We start from the raw sequence: 9,900 nt of genomic DNA, 5'->3' as shown, positions 1-9,900 counted from the left end.
TGAGAGAAATGAAATTAGATGGAATTATTTGAAATTTGAATTTGGGGATTTGGAAAAATAATTTAATGAATTTAAATAAAATTATTTAAACATTAGAAATAGAATTTAATTAAATAATAAAGAATATTTAATTAAGGAATTAATCATAATTAATTAAATAATTAATATTTGAGAAAGGGGTTAACTGATTAATTAATTAGAGAATAGAAATAGAATAATTACAAGTGTTGAAGGGTGATGATTAGAAGAAATAGTTAGTTTAATCAAATAATTAAAAAATTACTTAATTAATTAGATGAATAATTAGTATACGATTAAAGAGACATTTTTAGGTGTCTACATTTGCCCCTCTTTGAGACAATGTCAGAATGACGTTGTTTCAAAGAAAACGAAAAACTTTATGCCCCAGTATGCCCCGGTGACACTAGGGTATAATGCCCCCTCAAGAGATTGTTTGTGCATTAAAGGCATGGATGATCTCTTGAAAGCAGAAGAATGTTAGATGAAAGATGAAGAATAATTAACTTGATGATAGGAATGAGTTTGATTATAGAAAAGAAATGGTTGAAGTGATTTGTAGATTGATTAATTTGATAGGATTGATCTAATTGATAAAATTGATCGGATTGATAAAGATAAAGTTTGGTTTCAGGAAGGACGCATCATGTGTAAGACAAATGATGATCAAAATGTCTAGTTTCGGGAAGGATACATCTTGTATAAGACTGATTTGTCTGGTTTCAGGAAGGATACATCCTGTATAAGATAAAGATGATCATGCCTGGTTTCAAGAAGGTCTAATCCTGTATAAGACAAATGATAGATCAAGATTGGATGAATAATGAAATATGATGAAAGTGAAGAATAATTGATTGATAGATAGAAATCTTGATATGAGAAAAGGATAGAACCGTAGATAAAAAGATTGGAATTAAGTGATGAGAGAGATCATGTTAGATGAAAGAATGAATTGAAAAGGTTGATTCAAGAAAATATTCTTGATAAGAGAATGATTTGAAGAGACAATCAACATGATGAGATCAGAAACAATTGGTATGAATTGAAATGGTATGATGATGATTTGATTGATGGTGAATAGTCTTCTTGTCTTTATTCATAGTGCAACACATTTTCATCATTGAGCCTTATTATGTAACAACGAAGCTTTGTACACCAAGGTATAAGGAACCAAGATGCATAGATATCTCATTGCAAAGAAACAAACACTTAGCAGACAAGGAATGAACCCTTCATTCTAGGAATAACAACAGGGGTCAAGGTATGTGCGATAGTCACAAGCATAGATATCCCTGACTTCAATTTTTGTATAGGATATTTATCGAATGAACGTACCAATCACATACACCCAAAAATTCATTGGTTCAAACCACAAACAACAAACAAAGAAAAAGGATCATGCCCATCGCGGCTCCTCTAGTCTCTTTTCGGACATCCTTGAGTAGCTAGAAACATGATCTTCACCAATTTGATAAAAGATAAAACCAACTAGAACAAAATGCAGTAGCCATATTGATTTGTGTCTTTGTATGATTGCTTGATGTGATTGTGATAATGTCTGGTTTCAAAAGTTTTGGACCCCGTTTAAGACTGACCTGTCTGGTTTCGAGTGTACCGATTATGTTTATGACAAGATGTTAATCACATTGATAGTTTGAGAGTGATTTGATAGATTATACAGTTGATCAGCTTGATTGCAGATGTTTTGACAAGATAGGTGTATCCTTTATTTAACTTCGTGCGAAGTGTTTGCTGGATAATTGCTAGGATATTTGATTCTTGTGAGACATGTTATTGCAAGTATTTGTTGTTTTCTGATTTTTTAGTTTGTTTTTTAAGAGCCCTTCGATGTTTAGGGGTTTTTGGTATTTTATCAATATTTTTGTGCTTTTTTGAGGATAGTATTTGAATGTTTTTGTTGCGATTTTGATGTTTTCTGATTTTATTTTTTTTTGGGACTTTTTTGAATGTTTTGGTATTTTATGGTTTTCAAATGTTTTTGGTATTGATGAAACATGACCTACCATTAATTGATAAAGATAAGACTAACTTGGACAAAATCCAGCAGTCATACTAATCTATGTCATTGTTTTGATTTGTGTGTTCATTGATAGGAATGTCTGGTTTCAAAGAGTGAGTACCTCGTATAAGACCGATCTGTCTGGTTTCGAGTATACCCTTTCTTGTATAAGACATGTTGATGTTTGATAGAGTTTGATCGATAGATTGATTAACAAGACATGTGATCAGTTTGATTGTAGATTTTGAGAGTTTGTTTATTGTTGATTTGATTTGATGGATGGCCCATGCTTTCTTGCTTTGATTTTCAGATTTGTTGTTTAATTTTTTATTTTTATGGCTTTTTTCAAGACATTTTCTGAATTTTTTATTTTTTCATGACATTTTTTTATTTTGTAGAGATTTTTTCAGTTATACCCCCAGTATGCAGACCTATGATGACATCATGATTTAGGCGATGCGTATGGAGACAATGAATTTTTTATATGAGTTATACCAATGCAGGATGCATGAAAAAAATGCAGTTCCTATTCAAATAAGGATGAGTGTGCGTGTCTTTCATTCTAAAATGCACTAATTGGATTAAAGGTGTGAAACATTTATGAGATAGGAGTTCAATCCGTTCTCAAAAGACTTACACCATCCAACCTAACACACTATGTAACCAAGATTTATGAATGGAGGTGTGGAAAAGTTCTCCATCAATTCTTGAAACTTTGATCTTCTTTTGCCCATGTGTGTGCATTTGAGTTTATTCTGACTCTTATAACCATCAAAGACCCTTGGAATCCTATGTGGCTAGATGCGTGAGTTATTCTGACTTCAAAAGCATCTCGGATAGAGCCTGGCTGCCAACAATATTTTAGGGCTTCGACGAGGTTATACACTGTAATCTATCGAATATTGCTCCATTGCAAGCAAGCATCCATAGCCCTGATGGAGTTATTCGCATGTTCCCATAGTCAAGATTTTTGTTGCACTTGTATGTGTGATATTTCAGCTATATATCTTTGCTCTTTTTACTTTGAGATGGATATTGACATAACACTTTTTTCTTTTATTTTCTTGCCTTGTTTCGTAAGTAATGAAACCTACTTGGGTATGACAATTACAGTGGCGATGAAGCAGAATATTGGATTTTTCACTAGCCATGTGACCAACTAGGTATCTGTAATGACTTAGAGCTTTTGATTAATGTGTGAGATATAGAAATTGATAGATTTTGGGTAACAAGACTTGATAGTGAAACTTCTACCCAACCAAGGATAAAGCTTAATCACAAGGTGACGTTGAAGATGAATGACTAAAGTCCTCCTAAAGACTTCATGAACAAGTATCTAGGAAATGAGACAACCTTCGTTCCTTTCAGTGCAAATAGGTGAATGACTTAGACAATTATCATGTTTTTATTGATGCAACTATATGAGAAAGCAATAATGATATGCAAGCAACTATGGTGCATTCTGAAATGGAGATATGCAATGCAGTAAATGTAGTACTAAAAATTGAAATGAACCCACCCTTAGATGGAATATCTTTTTAGGAGCATGTTGTTATTAAGTTGGTATGAACTTTGTGTATATAATTCATCGGTCTTTGTTTGAAGAGTTGAATGAACCTGGCATTTTCAATAGGATATTCAGCTAGGAGTCTTTCATGTACAGTTTTTGCTATAGACTCCTTATTTTCAAACCAATTCGGTTGTGATAGATCTTCTTGCCCCCAGTCTTTCAAGTGTGGGTGTATGAGGCAAATAGATTTTGGTTTCGAAGTTGTGACATGAGTGGGTGCTATGTTTTTTTTAATTGATGCACTTGAAGAGTATGATGAAGCCAACTAGGCATTGATCTCATTAGTTGGTGTTGTGCTTGATTTCGTTGCTACATTAGCATTTGATGATGGCACACATACCATTGTTGATAAATTATTCTCTACAGTATGATCTTGATTGGTGATTTCATTGATGAGGGGTTCATGTACAACTTGTGTAGAGGCATTGGGATTATGAGGAAGACTAGGATAAATGGTAGATTCATTTGAGAGGGAATCTTGTGAGAGAAATGGAGGATTATGACATGGAAATGAAGGGAAAGAGTGATCTTGACAAGAATCTAGAGAAATAATGAGATCTTATTTAGGACATGAAGGTGAAGGGATACTTTGATCTTGACTTAGAAAGAGATTATTAGGAAGGATGGAAGGGATGTCCTGATCTTGCTTAGGAGGTGGATGTTGGATGGAACTTGAAAGAACATCTTTCTCTTGAGAAACAAGGGTGTTATTATGAGTGGAATACAAAATAATGAGGGGATCATCATAAGATTCTTGATAGGTGGAGTCTTCATCAAAAATTGGGTAGGATGAAAAGGTTTGTTCTTGATCTTGATTTATTTCATGATTGATTTCTTTTGATTTTGGATTGTCCTCCTGACATGGGGAAGGAGTTTGGATATTCATGGGAGATTCTTAGAAGGTTTCAACATTTTGACTTGACGAGAAAGGATTTTGAATGAGACTCTATGAATCATGACTTGGATTAGATTGGATTTGTGCTATGGATAGCACTTGGGAGATTGTGTTATTGGATAGAGATGGCATGAATCGATCTTATGTGACTTCAGGGGATGATGAAATGGTGGATAGATATGGTTGATTTGGACTTTGGTTGAAAGGTATATGGTTTGGGTTCAAAGATTTTTGGTTTTGGTTGAAAGGGTTTTGATTTGGGTTGAAAGAGGTTTGATTTGGGTTGAAAGAAATTCAATTTTGGTTGAAAAAGGTTTGATTTGGGTTGAAAGAGGTTCGATTTTGGTTGAAAAAGGTTTGGGTTGGGTTGAAAGAGTTTTGGTTTTGGTTGAAAGGAGTTTGAATGTTGGGTTGATGTGATTGGTATGTTTGATATGTTGGGTTGAAAAAAGGTTGACATGACTCTAATGTTGGTTGAACTGAGGTAGGAATGATTTTGTTGAAGAATGAAGGTTGACATGTTTGAATGGTCTCACAAGAAGAAGAAGGTTGGCCTGATAATGATTCCCTCGTGTTTATGACTTCTCTCATCATTTTTTATAACCAGCCCCTATGGTTGTTAGGACTAGTCATGTCTCTCATTTGTTGTTGCAAAGTCTTGATTTGTTGAGCTAAGGTTTCTATGGATGGCGATGGAATAGGAATAGAAGGGATGAATTGTTCACCTTCCCTACAAAATGGATAACGCCAGTCCATGATGTTTTCTTGATTGGTTTAGACCTAGGATCACGACATGTAATATTTTTTCTCCTTTTCTTGAATGTTGCAAAAGTTTGATGTTGATCTGATGTTTGATGTTGAAGTTGAAACTTGACCTTGTTGAGGGTGTTTGATCTTGTTGATGTTGATGTTGCAAAGACACGGTAGCAAGCAAATAAAACAATTCTAAACAAAGAGAGCACTTGTTTAAAGGACTTTTTCAAATCCTTAAGAATGTTGAGATCTTTTTCAAGACCCCATTTGGTTTTCAATAGTATTTTGGCAATTTGATAGCACATCAAGCAGACTCTCTTAATGGTCAAAAGGTCACAAGTATTACCACAACCCACATCTTGATACTTCGTCAACTCAAACAACCCTATCACACTCTAGGGTGCGCCCGGGTTTTTGCCTTTTTTTCGGAAATTAGACCAAAGAAGATTGCTCCTCAATTGACCCGTTATCATGGGAGATATATGGTGAGTGTCTTGGGGGTAGATTCTTCCCCACCCTTGCACTATGATAATTCAAGAGTCTGGTCACTGACTCAGTTGGGTTTCTAATTTATAAGGTGTTTAGAAAGGGTTTCGTTCGAGTGGTCACAATCAACAGTGTTTTACACTCCATTGAGGGAGGTCTCCCAGTCTGTGGAGGTTATGCTCTACAGATTTTAATGTACCGTATAGGCACTGAGGGAGGCATAACGTCGTTGTGACAACATGTAACACTTGTCGCATATGATTTTCATCACATAAGCATTTATTTTGAGTGGCTTGGATTACTTGGCTTTAGTTGTTGCCACTTAGGTCGTTCCCCTCTCACCGGCCTTAATGGTGCCCTAAGGGCAACTCGGGAGGGAAAGCCTTCTAAAGGATTTAATTGCAAGAAATAAAGAAAAGCATGAAAGAAGAGAGTCTGGTTTTGTGATCACCCATTGAAGGGGAGAACATAATACCTATCCCTTTGAAGACACGAAAAAACAAGGGTTCTTTTTAACTTTTCATTGCAATGATTTTGTAATATATTTGGAGATGTTGCTCCAAAAAAGCATGGGGTTCAATTTTAACCTTCAGCGCAATTGTGAAATACATGACAAGTTTGTTTGTGGTTCATTTTACTTGCACCAAATTGAAACATTTCTAAGCTACCCCTATAGAAAATGATGTTAGCCAGCACATGGTGGGCTATCCAGCCTAATATTCCAATTACATAGTTCTATCTTTTTACAGACGGAAAGATATTCTGATAAAAACTAGAACTGAAACATAACAGAAAAAGAAAAACTTAATCTAACAACTGCGAATTACCCACATAGAAAATGCGAATTGATATCAGATCAACTACGAATTCATGTATCATCAATTCTGAATTATTGTTTAAGAAATTGCAATGTGATGACTGCTCAATTGCGAATTGATATAAGATCAATTGCTCATAGTAAAAAAAAAATTAATTTTTAATTTTTTTAAAAACAGAAGGAAAAGATAGAAGACAGAAGGGTTATTCTGCAATGACATTGTCCCACACCACGTGAGCCATGACATCAATCTCATCGAAAAAATTATACTTGGTTAAGAAACGGTGGATGTTTCTATGATATTGAGCAATCTCCTCTTTTTCTTCGATCTCGCGAAGCTCCCTTTCCTCCTTTAAGATTCTTTGATATGTCCTTTGTTGTCTCCTATTCTATTTTGCCTTCCTTGCTCCTGAAATTCTGAAATTCACCTTTCTCGCCATTGGATTAAATACATCTTATATGCAGAAATTGAAATTTCTAGAATTTGATAAAATTTCTGGGTTAGATGTGCAAGATTATATAATAAAGTAATGACAAAAGATTTTTTGAATTTTCAACCCCCTAAGGCAATTGTGATATGTTCTTGCAATTGTGGTGCAACTACTGAGCAATTGCGAATTTCTGCTTACGCAATTGCGAAATTAGGATCTTGTTTCAATTACAGATCTGCAAAATTATTCAAAACAAAAAAATTAAGGTTAATATGCTTCACGTCAGTTTCACCAAATGTACTTAGGTAGTAAATAAGCGTAAATTTCATAATCAAATATCAAAGAGCGAAGCACAATTCTAATCTAATCAATATTACTCCTAAATGACAATAGAATAATGCAATATCAATTGAATTGAAAGAATGATCTATTTAAGACTACCTCAATTGAAATAGCAAGGCTTCCATTGCTCTTCTCCATTGTTGTTGATGTAGGTGACTCTCAGGTATTGCACTTGATTTCCTGCATAAGATAGACAACAATTTTGAAGACTATGATTTTTGTGATTCTCCTTGAATTGAGAAAATGATGTTGATTTATAGATTTTCAACACAAAGGGGGTGAGAAATAAAACTCAAGTGTTGAGTGGGAGACAACTGATTTAGATTGATTAGTTAACAGAGTTGATTGATTTGTTAACTAAGATTGATTGACTTGTTAACTTATTTGATTGAGTAATCGACTAGATTGATTGGAGAGTGAACTCATTTGATTGATCAGTAAACTGAATAGACTAGGGAGATGATCGAATTGATGGATTAGTCATAAAAAGATGATTTTGAGTTAAAAAGGATGATTGATGAGTTAACTTAGTTAACTGATTAGACAACTGATTTGATCAATTAGTTCTGATTTAGCATGTGTTGTAGGAATTTGAAAGTGAATTTGACTTTCATTTTCAATTTGGATTTGAATTTGGTCATTCGAACGCTAAAATGCATATGAAATTAATTGAAATTCAGATTTGGTGAAATATAAATTTGATGATTTGGAATTAGATGAAATTAATTGAAATTTGAAGTTGGGGAAATATGAATTTGAGAGATGTGAAATTAGATGGAATTATTTGAAATTTGAATTTGGGGATTTGGAAGAATAATTTAATAAATTTAAATAATTTAAATAAAATTATTTAAACATTAGAAAAATAATTTAATTAAATAATAAAGATTATTTAATTAAGGAATTAATCATAATTAATTAAATAATTAATATTTGAGAAAGGGGTTAACTGATTAATTAATTAGAGAATAGAAATAGAATAATTAGAAGTGTTGAAGGATGATGATTAGAAGAAATAGTTAGTTTAATCAAATAATAAAAGAATTACTTAATTAATTAGGCGAATAATTAGTATACGATTAAAGAGACATTTTTAGGTGTCTATAGCACACATTCCACAATCATACACAAGTAGGACACGTGTTAGTGTGTTAGTGGCTAGTAGTTTTCCTTATTTTATGTTATTTACATCTTCTTGGTGACTTCTTGTCTCATTTTTGACAGTAGGCCTTATATACCCCTTTACATAGCTTACACAACTTGATCATACATAGCTTACTTAGCTTGATTGTGAGACCACATTGGTCCATTACAAGAAATCATTAATACATCATACAACATTACATAAGATTTTATAATGATATACATAATTATTTGTACTGTCTTCCTCACCATCGGACTGACCTCCATCTACGATCTAGAAGACGGACAAATAACCCAGGTGTTTTATTCGCCCAAACAATTGAAGCTTGCACTTCCCGGTGCTCATGACAAGTTATCGTCCCTCACAACTAAGTGTCCTAGCAAGCTGACATCAACTTTCGGGAATGGACCGGTGAATGCATGTAGCATTAAACAAAAAACCTATTGAACTTATCTACATGTGATATGGTAGGAAGAAATAAATATGGTCAAGTTTTAACCCTTTTGGGGTAGGTGAAAACACCCTTTCCTGTTTGACCCATAATCAAGCACCCTATCCATTATACATCCCGCATAGACAAAGATAAAAATTACCCCTCCTGGGTATATATATATACAATTAATGTTTTATTGTATCATGTTTGTTACTTCTCTTTAAATTACACCCATTTAGATTTCATTCGATAGAAATTAAAACACATCTTATATATATATATATATATATATATATATATATATATATATATATATATATATATATATATATATATATTGTAGTCACATAAATCTGTCCATTTTAATTAAATGAATATTTTGTATTTATTTAATTAAAAACCCACTAGCCATCAGTTAATTAAATTAATATTTAATTAATTCATCTTCAAACATTCTCCTATTAATTAAATAAATTATTCAATTTATTTTAATTAATTCATTAAACCAAATTCACAATCAATTAAATGAATAAATTCTATTTATTTAATTTAATCCTCTTTCCTCTTTTAAATAAATTAAATAAACCATTTATTTAAATCATTATTCCCCCCACACTTGCATTTTCCTACAAATGCAAGTTGCAACCACAAGTTGAAATAAATTAATTTTATTTTAATTAAAATCCTATTTTCCCTCATCCACCAAATCCACTTGCACTCTTAAACCCCCTTCTAGATTCTTCTAAACCCCTTCCTAATTAACCTAATCCATCCCCTAATTATTGTCACATTCCTAAGCAACTTGGAGTCACTTCTCAAAGACTTCAAAGTCTTTGAAAAGCATTTAATGCTTTGTGTGTTCAACAATTTAACCTCTAAAGTCTTCTAAACCACTTATGACTCTTACATGACCATTTATGGTTAACCCCTAACTCAACCCTCATGTGACTCATGTGTCTCCTCAAGCATTTATTGCTTTGACCATGGTTAT

This window comes from Cryptomeria japonica, chromosome 3, assembly GCF_030272615.1.
Source record: "Cryptomeria japonica chromosome 3, Sugi_1.0, whole genome shotgun sequence".
In the NCBI taxonomy this organism is placed as follows: domain Eukaryota; kingdom Viridiplantae; phylum Streptophyta; class Pinopsida; order Cupressales; family Cupressaceae; genus Cryptomeria; species Cryptomeria japonica.
This window is presented reverse-complemented; position numbering follows the sequence as displayed.